The sequence below is a fragment of the Lycium barbarum genome, chromosome 2 (assembly GCF_019175385.1).
Source record: "Lycium barbarum isolate Lr01 chromosome 2, ASM1917538v2, whole genome shotgun sequence".
NCBI classification, from domain to species: domain Eukaryota; kingdom Viridiplantae; phylum Streptophyta; class Magnoliopsida; order Solanales; family Solanaceae; genus Lycium; species Lycium barbarum.
In genome coordinates, this window is record NC_083338.1 from 19,912,084 (window position 1) to 19,933,891 (window position 21,808).

General features: G+C 37.2%; 1 long non-coding RNA gene across 1 annotated transcript; it reads left to right on the forward strand.

Annotated features, from left to right (window-relative positions):
- The first annotated feature begins 4,085 nt into the window (after positions 1-4,085).
- LOC132626304 (uncharacterized) lies at positions 4,086-7,827 on the forward strand. The gene is made up of 4 exons (XR_009577232.1): positions 4,086-4,357; positions 4,555-4,648; positions 4,755-4,855; positions 7,302-7,827. It is a non-coding gene; the product is annotated as an uncharacterized LOC132626304 (long non-coding RNA).
- Positions 7,828-21,808: the final 13,981 nt, after the last annotated feature.

A 21,808-nucleotide genomic window follows, 5' to 3' on the forward strand; every position in this document is an offset into this window, starting at 1 on the left:
AAGCCTTATGCATGATTTCTGTTTGCATTATGTCTATATGTCTTCAGTACAGGTTTTGATATATTGATCCGGTATTTTCTCTCTGTATCCCTTCACTTCAGTTATGGTTTGGATTTCTGTACTTTATGCTTTACATACTCAGTACATCTCTCGTACTGACCCCCTTTCTTCGGGGGGGGGGGCTACGTTTCATGCCCGCAGGTACAGTGGTTCGAGATCCGCCAGTGTAGGCCACACATTCTGCTATTATAGAGTGCTCCTTTTGATCCGGAGCCCATATGTTGGTACACATCTTTTGTGACATATATGGTTTTGTATATCTGACTATTTGGGGTACGGCGGGGCCCTGTCCCGTCATATGATTCTGTTATGGTTTGTAGAGGCCTGTAGTCATATATGTGGATAATGGGTCATGTGTGTGTTCGTTTGTCTATGATCTACGTCTCAATGCGGTCCCGTTTGCTATTATGGCCAAAACGGCCTAATTGTCTGTACGTGTGTCTGTATCTGGCGATGTACATTCCGCCAATCTATCAGATTTTGATGCGGCCTAAATGGCCGGTATGTTTGTATATGTGTGTATATATTCGGCGATGTGTATTCCGCCGCCCCTTCTGTTCTGATATGATATTTTTGGTACGCGTGACCGCTTAAGACAATAGTTATTCTCAGAACTGTTTAAAATGATGAAATTGGCCTATGCTATTATATGACGATTTGGTATGTTTATCCGTTTGGGTGCCCAAGTAGGGCACCAGTCGCGGCCCGCGGGGCTGGGTCATGACATCTCCTTCCAATATTATTACAGAACTAAAAGGCTTCATGGTAAAAACTTTGTGCGTGGCCTCTTCCACTCATCGTCATGCAAATGCTGTCAACAATTATCATAGTGTTAATACTCATGAAAAACTAGGCTTAGATATAATGGAACAAAATCACGACAACTACTCTTTTCTAACACTACCCCATAATATATTAACAAGAGCAGTTATAATATATCCAATATAGGAAATGTAGCAAAGAAAGTCTTTAGGCCACATTGACACAAAAACCACTTGAATTTTAATAGAGCATTTTGATGTCACTAAAAATCTGTAAAAAGTTGACATGAGATCTCAAAGTTATGCCGGACCCGACATAAACTTATGAAAGAATTACCAAAGTTATGCCGGACCCGGCATATTTATGCCAAGTCAGCCCATAAGGCATGAGTATGCCGGGTCCGGCATAACTTTGGTAATTCCTTCATAAGTTTATGCCGGGTCCGGCATACACGCGACCCAAACCTTGCCTTGCAGTTTTCTTTTTTAATTTATGCTTGAGCGGGGGTTCGAACTCAGAGCCTCATGATTTCTGCGTGAACGCTCAGTGTTGCAATGCGAAGGGCAAAAATTAAAGACCAGCAATATGAGGGGCATAATTTAAAGACCACAAATATGAGGGGAAAAATTTAAAGACCACCCCCAAAAGAAGGGCAATCCGCGCAAACAAATGTTGGACAATCAATCATTAGTTTTGTGCAAATACCATTTCTGTTTCTAAGCAAATTGTTTGCGGAATTCCACGCAAGATGGTTAAAACTCATAATTACCTCAACAAGAAACAACCTCCTCCCACCTTCTTTTTGAACTCATAATTACCTCAACAAGAAACAGCCTCCTCAACTTCATTTTGTTTTTTTGCGTTTTAATTTTACATATCCAATTTGATAGTACAAAAATATTTTACATTGTCAATGTAGTTTAACCTATTTTACCATATTAACCATAATTTTTTTTAGGTTTTTCTATCAAGCTTACATTAGACTAGTTGTTACGTATTATGAAGTGCCCTGATAGTGTAAAAATAATGTTTTTACTAGAGTGTATAAAATAAAACTAGGAAGTAATCAATCAATTTAGAGAAAATTTTGAAATACTTGATATTATGTGACTACTTATAACAGAGATTAAAAGGTATGATCTAATTTAGATAAGATTTAATTGTTGCTACCTACTTACTATTTCCGAAGGTCAAACATTTTTTCTATTTTGTCGACTAATTAATTTCAATAAACAAGTTACCAAAAAATGGTAGTCAAGTAATTTATATCAACAGAACTCATGACATTGAGGTTATACGACTCTTATTACATAATCCCAGACAAAAATGATTGAAAAGATGAAATAGCTTAGGTTAAGAAGTTAATTTACTGTTAAACATATACCATTCTTCTTTAAGTTATTGCATTGCACCACTGGTGTAGTGGGATGAATGAAATCCCTCCACACTTAACTAGAGGTCTCAGGTTCGCGCTTCGGGAATATCAAATCTTTGGTAAGGAGTGCTTCCCCTTAAATGGCCCTATGCGGTGTGAATCTGGATTTGTCGAGCGAATAAGTTCCAGATACCAGATGATTATACTAAAAAAGAAGGCATTGGATTGCCTATTAAAATTGATTAAGTGATTGTTAATAGTAAGCATAATGAAATGTCTTAATAGTTGTTAGAATGTTCTTTTGGTCTTCAAATTACAATAAAGGAAAGTTTTCATTTAGTCACAATATTCCATGAATGAATTCTGATAAATGTTGTATGTTAGAAAATAACATCATATACTCTCTTAGTCTAATTTATGTGATACACTTTCCTTTTTAGTCTGTCTAAAAAAAAATCATACATTTTTATATTTAGAAATAATTTAACTTAAAACTTTCCCTTTTACCTTTAATGAAATGATTAACTGCCACACAAATATATATGACTTGTTTTAGACCACAAGTTTCAAAAGTCTTTCTTTCTTAAACTTCGTGTCTAGTCAATATCACATAAATTGGGACGAGGGAGTATATATTATGCGAAGATTAGCATAGTATTTGTTTTAAGGAAACATTAAATCATCCAGTGTATTAAAAGTACTTTGTCGCTCTAAGTGATGAAATTATGCGAAGCAATGGATTATTGCTTCATAGGGAAAACCATGCGCTTCAAACAATGATATGCAAAGTGATCCCGATAACAAACCGTCGGTTCTTTAAATCTCAACTTTGAGGAGTTGGATTAGTATTGGCGTTATTGTATGTTGAATACTGGAAGTAGTTATTCTGATTGTAATTTGATCATTACAATACTAAATTCAAATATATTTGATATTTTTCTAACATCGTGAATAGTGCGCTTTATTTCAATGAAGTGGGTGCTTTTCTCGCTTTTTTTGATTCAAGCCCCATCAACCTTGTCGCTTTTTGGCTCTTTTTGATTTTAAAAATACGGGTTCTGGGTGTTGAATTGTGTATCCCACTTTATCTAAATTGCTTCACTTCACAAAGTCCTCCACAAAAATCAGTTCGGATTAAACAGTGATTATTTGGGCTGATGCAGTCTCGACATCATGTTTTCTGATTAATCGCATGACATGGATTGTGTTTGCTGATAATGTACCGTACAGTGTTCTTTTATCAAACAAGTCGCTATTCCTAGTGGAACCTAGGGTGTTCGGAAGCACAAGTTATGCTCGAAATGTTCAACCATTTGTTACCAAGTTGGATCCAAGGCATTGAAGTGTGTTTTCTTAGGTTATTCTCGCCTTAAGAAGGGGTATCAGTGTTATTCTACTGAACTTGACAAATATCTGGTGTCAACTGATGTATTATTTTTTAGAGACTATACCACACTACTAAAAAAACTGGATTTTCCGACCTCAAAAAACCGACCTCATTTGAGGTCGGAAAAAAACCGACCTCATGAGGTCGCTAAAATCGTAATATTTATTTTTCAATTTTTTTTAAAATAACCCGACCTCATGAGGTCGGTAATATTGTACCAAAATTTCAAAAAATAAAGTACCGTCCTCTCTAGGTCAGAAATTCATTTGATGCAAAATATTATAATTTTATTTTTAATTTAATAGAATACCGACCTCACGAGGTCGATTTATTAAAAATAAATTTTAAATTATTTTTAATAAAGCGACCTCGTGAGGTCGGTATTCTTTTAAATTAAAAATAAAATTAAAAAATAATATACATACCGACCTCATGTGGTCGGTATAATTTGTCAAAAAACATAAAATACAGACCCTTTCATTTATCGATCTTTCCCCTTTCTCTCTCTTTTCCTTTCACCTTCTCTCGCCCCCTCTCTCTCTAACCCTAATAACAGAACTGCAGTCACAAACGTCAGCTGCAGTGACGCTCGCCGCCGTCTGCCATTGCCGTCGCCGTCCACAACCTTTTCCCTTTCTCTCTCTTTTGATCTGACGTTTTCGCTCCCCCTCTCTCTAACCCTAATAACGCCGCCTGCTAGTCATCGTCGCCACCTTACAGTCACCGTCGCCGCCGTATGCCGTTGCCGTCGCCGGCCTATATGTCAATTTGAGGTATGCTTTCTTTGTTTTCTTAGATTAAATTGTGCTAGTACCTAGAATTATTAAGAAATCTACTGGTTCTCTAAAAAAACCTAGTGATTTGTATTTATTAGCTTATATATGCATTTCTATATTTATCAATTCATAAATTTCCCTCTATATATGATTTGAAAGCTAACAACCCTTGCTGTCTTGATTTCCCTATCTAGTTCTAGTAGTAGTCGGAATGCATAGCTAGTTCCTCCGCATCAGTCAAGCTAATGAATGATGGGAAGGGAATTAACAAAAGTAGCGCTTTCTAAGGTCAGTATCCTGAACATTGCTATATGCTTTTTTTTTCTGTTCAAGTTCGTAAGTTGGATGTATTTTAGTTTTAAGATTTGCGTATTTTTTGTATTTTGTTGGGCAGTTCTAAGAAGACAGGGAAGGGGAAGAGGCCAGGAAAGGGAGGGAATCGATACTTTAAGAGTATTGGTTTGGGATTCAAGACTCCTCGTGAGGCTACTGAAGGTTAATATTCTCATTTCCTATATTTATATGCTCAATTACTCTATTTCATTTGTTTATTTATATTAGCTTCGTAGTTAGTATAGTGAATATAGTGCTGCTGTATATGATCTGATTGAAGGAGAACATTAATTCTATAAGACTAGCAGCTTTCTGTTTCTACTTTGATGTGGAGGATTCATGTATGAATGCCAATTAGTTTGGTGTTAAGGAATGGTTGATTGATCCATTTAAATAGGGTTCAAGCCTAAAGCAATGGACCTACCTGCTGCAAAAGTACAAAACATATGTTTGGCATTTGATAAATCTTTCTATTAAGAAGTTATTTTGTTAGCAAGGGTGGCTATAACGGAGGGTTAGAGAGGAATTGATGGTTGTGGAGTGTACACAAAATTCATTTCAATGCAATTTGAGTACATTAGGGAAAACATACTAGTTGTAGAACTTCTTATTCTTATTAGCTGGGAACTCGGGTTATTCAGATGACATGGAGGATAAGTTATTTATCTCTCCTTTTTTGTTGATTATTCTGTGTCTTGATTTGACCAGTCAGGAGCATCATTCTAATATAAGCAACAGGTCCTAAAAAAAATAAAGCAGCGATGTTTCTATAAACTAAATATTCTGTTTCTGCTGACACCAATATTCAGAGCAATTCTTGAGGCAATATGAAATCCTGCAGAACAGAACACTATGACAAACAATGCTGCAAGAAGCTTCAGTTTCCCAGTTGTACCACTTTTTGGTTCTTTGAAACTTGTAACTTCCATATCTTTGCGTCTTCTCATTTCCTTTAGCTTTAGAATTTAATTAGATCCCCAAGTACTACAAGTACCAGAAGCTTTTCCTGATGTATATATATACACTGTGACTGTACACACCATTTAAAGATGTCATTTGGACAACATTAGAAATGTATACATGGGAACAGCTCAAGTGGGATGTGCACAAAGTAATTACTCTTGGCCTCCTGTATTTGCACATCCCACTGAATAGCTCATCAACTACTACCAACTATTTTATATTTGCAGCAGTTAAATGTTCCACTTTTTTACCCTTCAACTTGCTGATTCAGCCTTTTCTCCACACCATCAATAAGCACTGGTATTTCTGAACCATGATCAGACAAAGGAACTGGTAAAACAACAGTTGCCTTAGCTGTATCAATTGTTGCATTTGGTGCTGCAACCCTCGGTTGTTTTCCTGCCTCTTCTGCAGCCTCAATTAAAGCATCATTGATAGGTTCCATAGCTTGATTCAATAGAGTTCCAATAGGCAATGCTCTTGCACCATGATGTGATAATACCTATCCTTAAAACGAATTCATGACTTAAGTGTTTTTCTAATTATGTTTAAGGACCCCTTTGATTTGCATTATTGAATATGTGTTGGATCAGTCTGGCTCATTGTTTCATTTGTGAAAGCAAGTTAAATTAAAACAAGGTTAACAACTTAATATATGCTTTTTCTCTTCTCTTGATAGGAGGGTGATGTGTTTGGAGTTCTATTTGACTATGGCCTCTTGATTAGACCTGACTAATGAAAGTGATTAGTTTGTTGTTGACAACATAAGTGCACAGTTAGAGGAGTTATTGAATTCCTTGCAGCAGCAACACTCTACAGTTGCCTCTCCTTGTAACTGCTATTTGCTTGTCTCCACCTGATTGTTGTTCATTGTTGTCATTGATCACCACTGGCATAGTAGCCACAGTACTATGCACCAAGGCCAACTGTTGCTGAGTTTCCACACCTAGCATGCACCACAACTTCAGTGTTATCAGTATTAACTGCATTGTTCTGTGCATCTCCAATTTTTCCAACTTCCTCCACTGCATCATGCACTTCATTATCCTTCCCTAAGGCTGCAAATTTATTAGCAGTGTGCACAGCACCAGCAGTTGCACCATTCTGCACATTACTAGTTCCTTGTGCACCATTATGTTTACCTCCGTGAACTTGATTTTTTTGTATTCTTCTTATCATTGTTTTGCTGCCACTGATATAGATCTTTGGTGTTGCCTAGCACTTTCCCACTTTGTAAGATTTTAATACCATCTCTTCTGCCTTTGTAGTTATTTTGCCACTGATTATTTTTCTGCTGCTTACTATTACCTTGAACTGCCAGTTGAGCATTATTATTATCAGCAACTACCACCTTTTTGAATTTTTTAACATTACTAGTTCCTTGTTGTCCTCTAAATCTTCTTCAAATTAATCACAGAGTTGACACCCATTGTTTATGAACAGGTGATTGCCTCTTTTCTCCAGGGATGAACACAACAACAAAAAAAAAAAAAAAAAAAAGGTTTCTCAACAGATTTAGCTACATTTGCTATCTTTTGGCTAGTTATGGCAGCAGGTGTTTCCATCAACTGCTTTTGCATTATGCCACTTGCATTTGCCTCAACATGAACTTTTTGAACTACAACTGCTTGCTTCCTTGAACCAGGTTCTTGACCAGTTATTGTAACTGCAGCAGATGATGCACCTGATGCAACTAAAGGCAGTTGCTTTTTCATGCAACAACATCACCAACCTCAACAACTTTTTCAGAGGAAAGGGAGAGGCGGAGGGACGTGCAGTTTGACGGTATGAGGGCCCAATTAGACGCATTACTTGCTTCGAGGGGGATTCCCTCGTGTCCTGATGATGCTCGTAACCCCCATACTCAATCTAGTGGTGCGGATGATGATGAGACTTACGTGTCAAACACACAAAGGCATGTTTGAATGTTAATGTGGTGGTTGATTTGTGGATTTGCGAGGGGTGAAGTAGTCTAATATGTTGTAGACTAACTCAGTGTAGACTAGCTTAATGTTTCGTGGATGTTTACAAATGTTGAAGTAGTTTAATGTTGTTTTGATGTTTGCGAAGGTTGAAGTAGCTTAATCAATGTCTCTTGTGAATGTTTAATTGACGTTTTTATTCAACTTTGAAGTAGTTTCGAATTGAATGTGATGTTTTGGTGGTTGTAATATATGTGTTGTAATAGTAGCTTAATGTTTTATTTATTTATAGTAGTTTGGTGTATTGTTGGCAGCTATTTGAGCTGGTTTTAGTTGAAAGTAAAATTATTTTCATTTTGACAGGGGGGCAGCTGGAATAACAGCTATGTGTTACAATTTTTTTCCAGAATACCGACCTCATAAGGTCGGTTTTCTGGAAAATTTTCCTAGAAATTGCAAATTACCGACCTCATGAGGTCGGTTTTCTGCAAAATTCTCCAGGGAATTGCAAATTACCGACCTCATGAGGTCAGTTTTCTGCAAACATATGGCAATTACCGACCTCATGAGGTCGGTTTTCTGCAAATTTTTTCCACAAATTCTAAATTACCGACCTTATGAGGTCGGGTTTTGGAAAAATAGGACGACAGAAATCTCGTACAATATATATATATATATATATATATATATATATATATATATATATATATATATTTTATATATATTCATATAACTTGCCGACCTCATGAGGCCGGTAAACTAATATCATTATATTATTAATATAATTTACTGACCTCACGAGGTCGGTACTTTATATAAATAATAGCCGACTAAAAAATATTACCGACCTCATGAGGTCGGTTTTTTGCGACCTCATGAGGTCGGTAATAATTCCGACCCACTCTTTTCTGACCTTCAACTGAGGTCGGTTTTGAGGTCGGTTTTTGCCCAAAACCGACCTCATGAGGTCGGTAATTGACTTTTTTTGAGGTCGGAAAATCCAGTTTTTTTAGTAGTGACATTCTTCTATGCACCTCCCATTTCTATAACTCAGGGGATGAAGATGAGGGTTAGTCTATCGTGGTACTCATTCTCAGAACAATCAAATGAGCATCAATCCACTGTTATGCTTTCAACACCTGCTCCATTTGCGCCGGCAAGATAACTAATTGTTCAAGTTTATTCGAGGAGGTGAGAAATTGATAAAACATGTCCTACATCAATTCCTTCGTCATTGACTCTTCTCCACGTGATCCTCTAGAAAATGATGACCTTCCTATTGCTCTTCGGAAAGGAACTAATTGTGTAGGGATTTCTTCTCTCCAGAAGTTTTTACATGCCAAGTTTTCATATAAAAAATTTGAGGCAACGATTGAAATACTTCTCGGGCATAGAAGTAGCAAGAAATGGATTCTCTTTTCCCAAAGAAAGTATGTACTTGACCTACTTGTGGAAACTGAAAAGTTCAGAGCCAAGCCGTGTGGCATACTAATGGTTACTAAGGACGATGGTGACCTTTTGATGATCCGAAAAATAGAGAAGGTTAGTTGGGAAGCTAACTGCCTCACGATAACCCATCCAGATATTGCCTATGCAGTCAGTATTGTCAGTCAATTCATGTTTGCACCAACAGTCAAACGTTGGGCAGCTTTGTAACAAATTCTCTGCTATTTAACCTGAGCTTCGCTTTGGTATATTGTATAGTGATCACAGACATATTCATATTGAGCGTTTTGCAAATGCTGATTGGGATTGATCAAGAATTGATTGACGATTTACAACTGGACACTGTGTCTTTGTTGGTAGAAATCCGGTATCTTGGAGTAAGAATCAAAATGTTGAATCTCGATCTAGTGCAAAATCTGAGTATAAAGCTGTCTATCCACATGTGAAATACTATGGATACATCATCCTTTTGTTGAGGTTGGTCTGAAGCCTTTATATCCCGCAAAATTTTAGTGTGATAATCAGGCTGCCTTACACATGCATTGATTCAAATCCGGTGTACCTTGAACAGACGAAACATATTGAGGTTGACTGTCACTTTTTCAAGAGAACATGATTTCTACCGGCTATGTGAAGAAAGAGGAGCAATTGGGTGATGTATTCACAAAGGCTTTTAATGGAATTTGGGTGGAATATCTTTGTAACAAATTGAACATAATTTATATCTATGCTCTAACTTGAATAGGAGTGCTATGGAATGTACATAAACTCATCTTTATATATGATACAAAGCACAATCTTAGGTAGATATATTTAGGGTCTTTCTGAAATTATTTCCTTAGATTCACCAGTACACCTACAAATAGCTCTCACTCTTGGAATAATATACTAAGGAGTATTTTTCCAATGTATGATTCGATTACAAAATTGTTGACTATAAAAATAAAAAATAAAGTATTTTTCAAACACAGCATACTCTCCAAGATCGCATTCTTTCACATATAACTTCTTGCGTACTGCAACCCTAGAAAATCATTCATTCCTCTGTTCGTTTACCTCATTCTAAGTTTCTAACTCTTCTTTTGTTTGATTCAAGATCGCTTTCTTTCACATATAACTTGTTGCTTACTGCAGCCCTAGAAAATCATTCATTCCTTAGTTTGTTTACCTCATTCTAAGTTTCTAACTCTTCTTTTGTTTGACCTAGATTTATAAACTAAGAGGAGAAAGACAAGCATCTATTCAAGCTACATTTTAGCGGCTAGATCTATAAACAAAGAGGAGAAAGACAAACATCTATTTAGGCTACATCGTAGCGGCTTGTCCTTAACTTAAATTTACAATGACCAGAATGCATTTAACCTTATACTTCAATCAAGATATCAAATTAATGTCTAATATATCGAGGCAATTTATCTCCCCTCCTCATCATTAACCAAAAGGATTCATCAGAAGCCTCCTAGATTTCAAAATTGAAACTTTTTTACTGCTACGAAACTAGAAGGCCAGACCCACGAACAATCTAATAAACTACCAACAAGACAGTGTCAGCTGACAAATAATGTTTAGTTTGTCCATAATACTTTTTGACTTCTCCAGTTTATATCTCAAGGAAAATGGAAGATTGTGTCCATGCAGCTAGTAGAGAAGAAGAAACGCGCGGAGGGAATAAAACACCTTAAGGAAGGTCTTGGCCATTAGTCCTAATGAGTTACGAAAACCCTTCTCTTTCCTATCAACTTTCATTTCCAAAGAAATGATTTAACAAATGCTATCAACTAGTTACATGATAGATTTTATTGCTTACTCCGGGTACTACAAAATCAAGATTTAAAGTGGCATTCTGTTCAAATCAAGATTTAAGGGTTTTGGGGCAAGGAGATCCTTTATCTCCTTATCTATTTCTGTTGGTCATGGAAATCTTAAAGTATTAAGCTTAGAAAAGCAACTGAGCATGTATGGATCAAGTGTTTTTGCATTGAATGCGCTAATGGAAGGATGGTGGAGATCTTACATATTTTATATGCGGATGACACACTTTTGTTGTGTGCACAGATTATGAACAAATTCTTCATTTGAGAGTGGTGTTGTTGGCTTTTGAAGTTGTTACCGGCGGATCAAAAATAAATATGTCCAAGGGTCCTATTTTCTCTATCAATGCTTCTTACAAATTGGTAATAGGAACAAGAATCGTGTACCTGTTAACTGCAGCGGAAAATTCACAGAATCTTTGTTGAAGAATTGCTCCAAGCCAATTTTACTTCACTAGAAAATAGAACACTAATATTACAAACTAGATGTCTTGTGTGTTGTTGGAGAATAATAGGAAGAAAGATGAATTTTTTCTGTTTTTTTTTTTTTTTTAAGAAAACAACGTCAGTTTTCTTTTTTTTTAAAGAGGAGAAGAAGTTAATAAACTTCCCCACGCACTCCACGTTAATAACTTGTAAGTTATTCCAAAAGTGTGGTAACTTCCCACTTAAACTTTTCTTATCTTTTCCTCCTAACCGGGTCGGGTCTGTCCACATGGGTGACCCAAGCCCAATATCCAACATCTCCTACTTTGCACATGGTGGACTAGACCCATACTACTACCATGCTAATAGCACAGACAATTCATACAGACAAATAGTTCGTGCGACCTGCGAGCATCAAAAGCTAATACCTATTAAGGTTTTACAAGAGCTCTATGTAGGAATTCAATCACATGCGGAAAGAATCCACTATCAATTATAAGGATCATATTACTCGCAACACCCCAGACATTATCCGCTACACCAGTAGCTATTTATCCGATCCCTCATCCTTCTAAGAGGTGAGCTCGAGTTCATGTTTAATTTTATATCCACAACTACACTTGACACCCTTATGGTAAGTGTAATGGCCAGCCTTTGAACACAAGCTAAATTAATAATTTTAATTGTCTTCCCTTTCTACTTGAATCTATCTGTTTCAAATCAACTACTTTCCTAGGCATGCACTGCATTGTCGAATCACTCATGGCTATTAGTAACATGCTTAAGTAGCAACACTGATTGAAACTTCAAGAAACAGTCAAAGGTCAAAGGGTATTCCATTGAAAAGTTAATGTAACTTTTCGGGGTCTCACACAATGAAGAATCAAGGATCCATTCTTCCATTAACCCATTGGTCGCTAAGTACACGTGGTATGAAACACATGTTATGGTGTTCTCACCTTATATTGGTGCGCGTGTGTCTAATTGTTTGTTTTTCCAACACGGTATAGATCTTGATCTAGACACCTCTAGATGTCTAACCTGAGCTTCTCTCTTCAATGATCCTCAAATCCATCTTCTTAGAGAAACTCATATCTGGCTTTCAAAACAAGTCATAACTTAGTGGTAGAACTCATCTCTTTACGTTCCTCAACGTAAGAGGCGATTGCTCGTGTGAGAGAGCCAATCTCGTGACTTGTTCGACACACTTTATCAATAAAATTACATCATCACATGCATATGAGATATGAACATAAATTCAAGAGTCAAATATTGATGAAAATATTGTAACAACCAAGTCATTTTACCATACAGAAATATAATCATATCCTACGCAAACCTAGAGCCATAACATGTTTCTCAAACAGGTCTCTAGATATCGCCTTTGTAAAAGGATCAGCTATCATTTCTCGCGTAGGTATGTATTGTAAAGCTACTTCTCCACTTGCTACTGTGTCTCTTACAAAGTTATACTTGATGTCAATGTGTTTGGTTTTGCTGTGATAAATAGGAACCTTTGTGTATGCAATAGTCGCTTGACTATCACAATGTAAAATCATCCTTGAGAATTCTTTGCTACGCCCAAATGCTCAAAGATTCTTTTTAACCAAACAACTTCTTGTACTACAGATGCACAAGCCACAAACAAACTCAGCTTCCATAGTTGAAAGAGTCGTGCAAGTTTGTTTCTTACTTTCCCATCAAATAGCACCACCATTATGTACGAAAGCAGAATCGGATGTCGATTTTCTATCGTTCGGGTCACCACCTCAATCAGCATTTGTATATCTTCTCAAATGTAAATCATTCCGCTATAACATACTGAATAATCAACAGTTCCTTTCAGGTATCAGAAGATCCTCTTCACAGCTTTCCAATGATCTCTTCCAAGATTGGACTGATACCTGCTAACCAGACCTACAACATTACAAATGTCCGGATAGGTACACATCATAGCGTACATCAAACTCCCGACAACACTAAAATATGAAACTCGAGACATGTCTTCTTTTTCTTTTTCAGTCTCTAGACATATTTCAAAGCTTAAAGTCTCACCTCTTGCTATAGGAGTATCCATGGATTTGCAACTATTCATTCGAAAGTGTTCCAAAATTTTCCTTATATAAGTTTCTTGAGATAGAGAAAACCTTCTTGGAACGATCTCTTTGGATCTTAACACCCAATATATAGTCTGCTTCACCCATGTCTTTCATGTCGAAGGACTTTGAAAGCCATGACTTGATAGTTTTCACATACTCCAAATTATTTCCATCTAATAAAATATCATCCACGTAAAGGGAAAAAATTACGAACATTCCATTGGACTTCTTCACATAGATGCTATGGTCTTCATCGATCATGGTGAAATCATATGAAATCACCTTTTTGTGAAATCTCAAATACCACTGCCTTAAAGACTGCTTCAGGCCATAAATAGATTTTTTTAATTTGCAAAACTTTCTTTTCTTGGCCTTTAATGATGAAACCTACAGGCTATTCCATGTAGATTTCCTCATTTAATTCTCCATTGAGAAAATCTGTCTTCACGTCCATTTGGTGTAATTCTAGATCCAAACATACAACAATAGCCAAAAGTAACCGAATTGAGGTAAACTTCACAACTGATGAAAAGTTTTCCTCATAATCTATTCCAGCTTGTTGGGTAAAACCTTTTACGACCAATCGTGCCTTGTATCTTTCTATTGACCCATCCGCTTTACGTTTAACCTTGAGAACCCATTTGTCCCAATAGCTCTATGCCCAGAAGGAAGGCTAACCAGATCCCAGGTTTTGTTGGTTCTCATGGACTCCAATTCTTCTTTCATTGCTTTCATCCACTCATCTTTCCCAGGACTAGTCAAAGCCTCAGTCACAGAATTAGGCTAATCCAATTTTGTGGGAGACATTAGGAAAACATAATTTTCAATCAATCACCTAAGATCGTTTAGGTACCGTTTAGGTACACTTTTTCTGGTACTCTTACGTGGTTGAAATTCAGACTCCTCTAAAGGATTTTTGGATTCAAAACTCCCACTTGGACTAGGAACTTATCCTTGATCTATTTGACTATGAAACATGTCCAAAGACATTGTCTGGTCATCTGAATTCAACATTTTGTAAAGAGGCTCTTCTTCCTTTATTTTTCCCTTTTTTGGAAAGTCATGTTATAGAAAAGTGACATCTCGTGATTCAATTTCAGTAATACTTCCATCTTCTAATGCACCAATGAACACATACCCTTTGGAGGGTTCTGAGTATCTTATAAAGATACATTTCTTTCCTTTTGGACTCAGTTTTCCAAACTTACAAAAATAATCTTTTACATATGCAGCACAACTCCAAGGTCATAGATCATTCAGGTTCCGTTTATGGCCAGTCTATAGCTCATAGGGAGTGGAAGTAACTAATTTTGAAGGAACGTTATTCAATATGTAGGCCGCAGTCAATAACGCATCTCCCCAGAAAGAGATAGGTAAATTTGCCTACACCATCATTGACCTTATCATGTCTAGTAATGTTCTATACCTCCTTTTTGCTACACTATTCTATTGAGGTGTGTAAGGAGTAGTTAACTGTCTCGTAATGCCTTTTTCATTACATAATTCTTCAAACTTTTTGATAAATATTCACGGCCTCTATCGGTTCTTAAGTCTTTATACTTTTATCTAATTGATTCTCCACTTCATTCATATATCTTCTAAAGCATTCAAGTGCTTTAGATTTATGAGAAATCAAATAGACATAACCAAAGCGCGTGAAATCATCAATAAATGTAATGAAATACAAAGCACCAGACCTTGCTCTCACATTTATTGGATCACAGATATCAGAATGGATTAATTGCAATGGGGAATCTGCTATCTTAGCCTTCCCAAATGGTCTACGCGTGATCTTTCTGGCAAGACAATTTTCACAAGTTGGCATTTCAATTTTGGAGAAGGGATCTACATGCCCTTTCTTTGCCAATCTATTCATCCGGTCTTGCCCTATGTGACCTAGTCTTGCATGCCGTATAATAACATCAACTTCACTGTTATTAGAATAACATGTCATAACACAACGGTCGACATAATAGTCATAAGTTCAAGTATTACAATCTAAATTGACAAAACCATCATAACGAAGTCCAAAACCACAAAAAACATTGTCTTGAGTAATTCTAACACCATTGCGACTAAACTTTAAATCGAAACCTAGATCTAGAAGAACAGACATAAATACTAAGTTACGTCAGATCTCTGGAGCATATAGGACGTCATGCAACATCAAAGATCGGCCATCACGCAAGTCCATTTTGCAAGTGACTATTCCTTTGACTTCAAGCTTTGCATTATTTCCTACATATATCCACCTTGATCTTGGTGAGACTCGACGAAACTCCACAAATGCTTCTTGATCACTACTCACATGGTCGGTTGCCCCTGAGTCTAAAATCCATACACCATAAGATTCGGTTAGTAAAACAATGCTAGAAACATATGTAACACTTAGAGATGCGTTTTGAAATGCTACCTTTTTCGGCTCGGGACACTCATGAGCAAAATGCCCTAGAACATGGTAGTTGTAACATTTCATCTTACTCTGGTCTTTTTTCTTGAAAAACTATTTTCCCTTCTTGGGATTTGGCTTGTTCCTTTTCTTGGAGGGTCCTTCTCCGGTCTCTTTACCCTTTCCGTCGTTTTTCCAATTCTTCTTGCGCTTGAAGCCAAAAGACTTTATGCCACTTGATTCTGCCACATAGGCGTTAGATATAGTTTTGACAGCACCAAGCCGATCGTCTTCAAGCTCAACATGACAGGCAACATCAGAAAAAGTTTTGATGCTATCATTATAGGTTAAGTTAACCTACAAGTGTTTCCAACTATTGGGAAGAGATCGGATCACTTCCTGAACCTGTTGCTCATCAGAGAACATGACCATCACTTTTGAATTGAGCAATCATGTTAGACATCACCCTAAGGTGTTGCTTGACATTGTGATTATGACACTTCTTGTAAGTTTCAAATTTGATAGTCAACTGTCTAAGGCGGGTCACAGTGGTACCCCTATAAGTCTCTTGTAAGTGTGCCCATATAGCATGAGCAGTACGGTATTCTTCACATTTGTGAATGAGATCATCAACAACAGATCTCATAATAATTCCACGTGCAGTAGAATCTTTCTTTTTCCATGCATTGTAAGTTTCCAGATCTCTTCTGTGTTGGGCAGTCTTACTGTCACACCCCCAACCTTGGTGAGGCATGGTTGGCACCCGATACCTGATAGGGCCAAGTGAGCGAAACTATAACTCGCGTCATCTTTGTCTCGAAAGACAAGCAAGGTCAACGAGGCACCTGTGAGTATAATGTCATAAAAAACTAAGCATCTAACTGCAAGGTCAACATATATCTCTGTAAATATCATTCCCAAAATACGCATACATATATAAAAAGGTCTACGAGAATGACATCACTACTGACAAAATATGACTAGACTGTGCACAGGATCTGTCTGCGAAAGCCTCTAAGGACATGACCAAAGTATATACGTCGGGGCAGGCCCCCGACATACCCATAACACAAAAATACATATAAATCCTTAACTCGGCAATGCTCCAGGAAGAAATGGATCTCACCAATCAAAACTGGTACCTAGAGGTAGCCTACTGTGGAGGGTCTGCCCTGTCTGTCTATACCTGCGGGCATGAACGCAACGTCTACAAACAAATAGAAGTCAGTACGAATAATGTACCGAGTATGTAAGCGAAAATGTAACATAATAAACATATACTGCAAAGGAGGATGACAAGAATCAACGTGACATTTTTGAGCTACCGATGTAAATCTGTCCTGCATAGATGTATTTCTCTTCAAATTTTTACAATCTCCACTATGTCTATATACCTTACCATAGCCCTAGTTAGCTTATTGTCATAACATTATCCGAGCATATGTTGCGGCGTGCAACCCGATCTAATATGAATGCGTGGAATGCAGAACATGTAATCCGATCCAAATATGAATACATGTGTTACGAAACGTGCAACCCGATCCAAATATGAATGCATGTGTTACGGAATGTCCAACCCGATCCAAATATGAATGCATGTGTTGCGGAACGTGCAAATCGATCCAAATATGAATGCATGTGTTGCGGAACGTGCAACCCCATCCAAATATGAATGCATGTCTATCTCTGACCTACTTATCATCCTGGTGCTATCTGCCCAACTGATCAGTGGTAACTGCCCGAGCGTCCAAAGCACGGTGGTAAATACATAACTGCCAAACTGGCCGTAGACCAGTGGCAAATACATAACTACCTAACTGGTCGTAGGTGTCACGACCCAGCCAGAGGGCCATGACGGGTACCCGGAGCTAACACACCGAGCACCTCTGAACATACATCTCATAAACATTCCTAGGTGGACCATAAAGATAGCATATGGATATCATAATCTGTAAAGACATATATCATAACAAAACGACACATCCCTATACAATCTTTAACAATTATGTCTATCATCACAAGCCGACAAGGCTACTAAAATATCATACAATGATATGAACCGGTAGGGTTATGAAACATCTAACTGTACACATATGTCTACGAGCCTCTACATAGAATACAAGTGACCATGAATACAAACACGAATAGACTGCAGCTCCGAAGTAAGTGGAGTGCTCCTGAAAATCCGTTGATAAAGCACCTACGAATCTGATCCCTCTCCCTACCTATCTGCGGGCTTGAGCGTAGCGTCCACAAGAAAGGACGTCAGTACGAACAGTGTACTGAGTATGTAAGTCATGAATAATATAATAATATCAATATGGAACATAACAAGAGATAAAAAGATAACTTGTACATCTGATTACCTCATAAGGCGAGAATCATGCATGCATAGATCTCAAAGAAAACATTTCTCATATATGTATATAAATAATAGTGTTGCGGAATATGCAGCCCGATCCATAAATATTTTATATTGTTGCGGAACGTGCAGGCCGATCCATATATCATATCATCATTATATATATAAATATATTGTCGCGGAACGAACGGCCAGATCCATTTATCCATATATCCCGCGTCCGGGACGCTATCGTAATATACCAACTGATCAGGTGGTTATGCGTATATAACGCCTCACCTTTCCCCATATCCCATACATATATATAAACATATATACATCATATGCATATATAATACAAGTAGCATGCATGAGAGCCCAGATAAAAGCTACAACTTTATCGGGGTGACGTAAGGTCGGTAACCTCTGATTCATATTATGGATCAATCATCATCGCTATATCTCACCTTGAAGGAACAATTATTATAAGGTGAGATCAGCAACTATGAATAAAATCGAGAAAATCATGAAATAAGCTCAATATTTTGACAATAGCATTAAAATCATAAGCTTTAGAATTTCTAGAATTAAGATCATCATCATCATGTTCATCATAGAAAACTTCTCATCTTTAGTATCATATGAAGCTTTTAAGAATCATGAACTTCTAACTTTTGGAAGTAAGAAGGTTATGAAAAATATGTATGGAATCATGCCTTTTGAAAGAAAGGGACTAGCCTTAACATACCTAGAAGTTCACTTCTCGACTTTACCACCTACTTCCGGTCTCGCAATCTACACATAAACCATTCATACTATGGTTAGGCCTATTGTTATATACTTATCCTAAGCCTTCAATTTAAATCCCCTTAAAAATCTGCTGAAATTTGGGCAACATCTCCCCTGTTTATATCCCTAGCCCGAAATCACAATACCAACAAAACAATGACAATAGCAATACTAATATCAACAACATCATCATCCACACCAATATACTCCATAAAACATCCCACACGATGTTTTTCCCAAATTCTCAACCAACCATAACAATATCCACAATACCATAATCAAAGAATTATACTCAATTTAATCTTAAATTAATCCAAAACCTCCTTTCAAATTCATTCCATAGTCATCATCTTCACTTTAATACTTTGCAACTTCTCTACTATGATTCTCTTCTTTTATAGGACTTGCTAAACCTTCAAATCAAGTTAATCTTGAGAAATAGGATGGAAAACATATCTTACACTAGAAGAACTTCACCCCACTCAACTTCTTCCAAGACCAAATTCATCACAACATTAAGTAGAGACAAGAACAATCCTTCTCCATCACTTGGCTTGGGGTTTTGGATTTTAATCCTCTTCTGTGATGGTATAGAATGTTTTGGAATTGTGGAGAGCCTTCAAGAATATTCTTATAGTGGAGAGAGAAATGTGGAAAATTATAGAGAGGTGTGGAGATGTTAGGAGAGTGCTAGAGGTTTGTGGAGTTAAAGAAAAATGCCTAGAATGAAGTGTAGAGGCCCTTTTATAGGTGCCAAATTCGGATTGGGCCGGGTCAAAACATAAGTGGGCTTTTAAGTGGATTTTTCGGATTTCCGCCTAGGTTCAGGTCCCTCTGACTGTCCGTTTTAAAACGCCCATAACTCCCTGCTCCGATGTCGCATTGACAAACGGTTTGTTATGTTGGAAACTAGACTCGACGAAATTCATTTTAGGCTTTTGAAATACCTTAAAAATCCTAATATACCCAGAGATATACCCCTCCGAAGTTGACCCAAAATTCATTCCAGAATTCTGCCAACTTTTTTCCAAATTTTCGACAGACTTATTTTCTTCGATTTTCTTGATCCCGGAATCTTCCAAAACTCTCCATAGATGATATTTATCATTTATTATACATGATAACGGTCATGTCCTTTGGTTCCTAGGTTTTCCTTTCCGGTTATGACTTACGAGATCGTAATTCATCCTTTGCTTCATTGTTACGTACTTTCCATGACTTGTACCTTCCAAAACTTCATGCGAAGTTTCCGATACTCCATTAATATGGTGAAGTACGTGGCGTGCTTATGCTCTGAAAGTGTGAGGTGTAACAGTAGGCCAGCGGTAAATATAATCAACATCATAACCAGACCTCTATGGGTAATTTCTATGCACTTCTCATGGTCATTACCTATCCGTTAATGCCTGCATGATTACATAAGACTCATAAGCACATTTCTAGGCCATTAAGACTTCTTCCCGAATTAACTAAACCTTAGTCAATTCCTGGATGCATCATAAGCCTATCTTCTAGCATTAAGTACCTCATTAGGGATCTTATAACTAGCATACTATTCATGTCTTACAAAATATTCCTTGAGAACACATTTTTGAATTCATTGAAGTAACGTAAGGTCATTATACCTTCGATTTCCATGATGGAGCTAACATCATTGGCATATCTCACCTTGAAGGAACAATAATCATACGATGAGACCAACACCAATAATATTGTAAAAACATCAAGAACCATAGGATTCTAGTATTTCTAGGAATAGGGACATTATGGATATCATGTGAATGGGTGTGTATCAATAAGATCATGCCATAAGAAATAAAGGGACAGCCTTACATACCTTGCTGCTTACTTAGCCACTCAGAGTCTACCTTCCGAGCCTGCAAATCTACATTCAAGATGATTCATAAAACAATCAGGCCATAGGAAATAATTCCAAAATAGCTAGTAAATAAGTTAACAGAATTCGGACATTATTTCTCATATATTATCTACTCCGAACTAATTCCAAAATAGCTCCCAAACACCAATAACAACATCAACAATAACATAATCAAGATACTACATGACAAACATATACAAATCCGTCTGAGACTTCCTTTGAAAATCAGTCCATAAGCCAACAACATCAATATATCAAACTACGACCTTTATACTATGTTTTCGTTCACTTTAAACCATTAAAATTGTCACGATCCAACCGGAGGGCCACGACGGGCACCCGGTGCTAACCCACCCAGTCACCTCTTAACGTACTCTCACATTCATATCTAGGTGAGCCACATGGCTTACTCATAATTTACATACATCAATAGTACTAACCTAGTCGGGTAACAACACATTTATGTCATCATTAATAACAATGCCCATATCCATATACACAAGCCAACGAGGCTATCAAAAAAAGATATACAAAATATGAGCTGATAAGGCTGCAAGACATCTAACCATACACAACTGTCTACGAGCCTCTAAGAAGAGTAAGTAACATCATATAGGCGGGACAAGACCCCCGCCATGCCCATATGTATGTACACAAAAGAATAATACCTAAAAGCTGTAGCTCCGAATGAAATGGAGCTTCTCTATGCAGTCACTGAATAAGAAATCTATGGATCAAGCCTGTCTCCCTGTCCACCTGTGGGCATGACGCAGCGTCCACAAATAAAAGGACGTCAGTACGAATAATGTACCGAGTATGTAAATCATAATCAACATCATAGTATGATCATAAGATACAACATAAGAATTAGCATAAGATGGAGGATCAGGAGGTAATAGAGTCATTTGTACCTCTAGTGGCCTTTATCATATCTACTTACTTGTCTTTCATAGGGACCTTCCCTTTCTAATGCTTACTCATGTACATACATACATATATATTCGTATTCGTATTCATATTCATACTCGTATCCATGTCATACCTGACCAT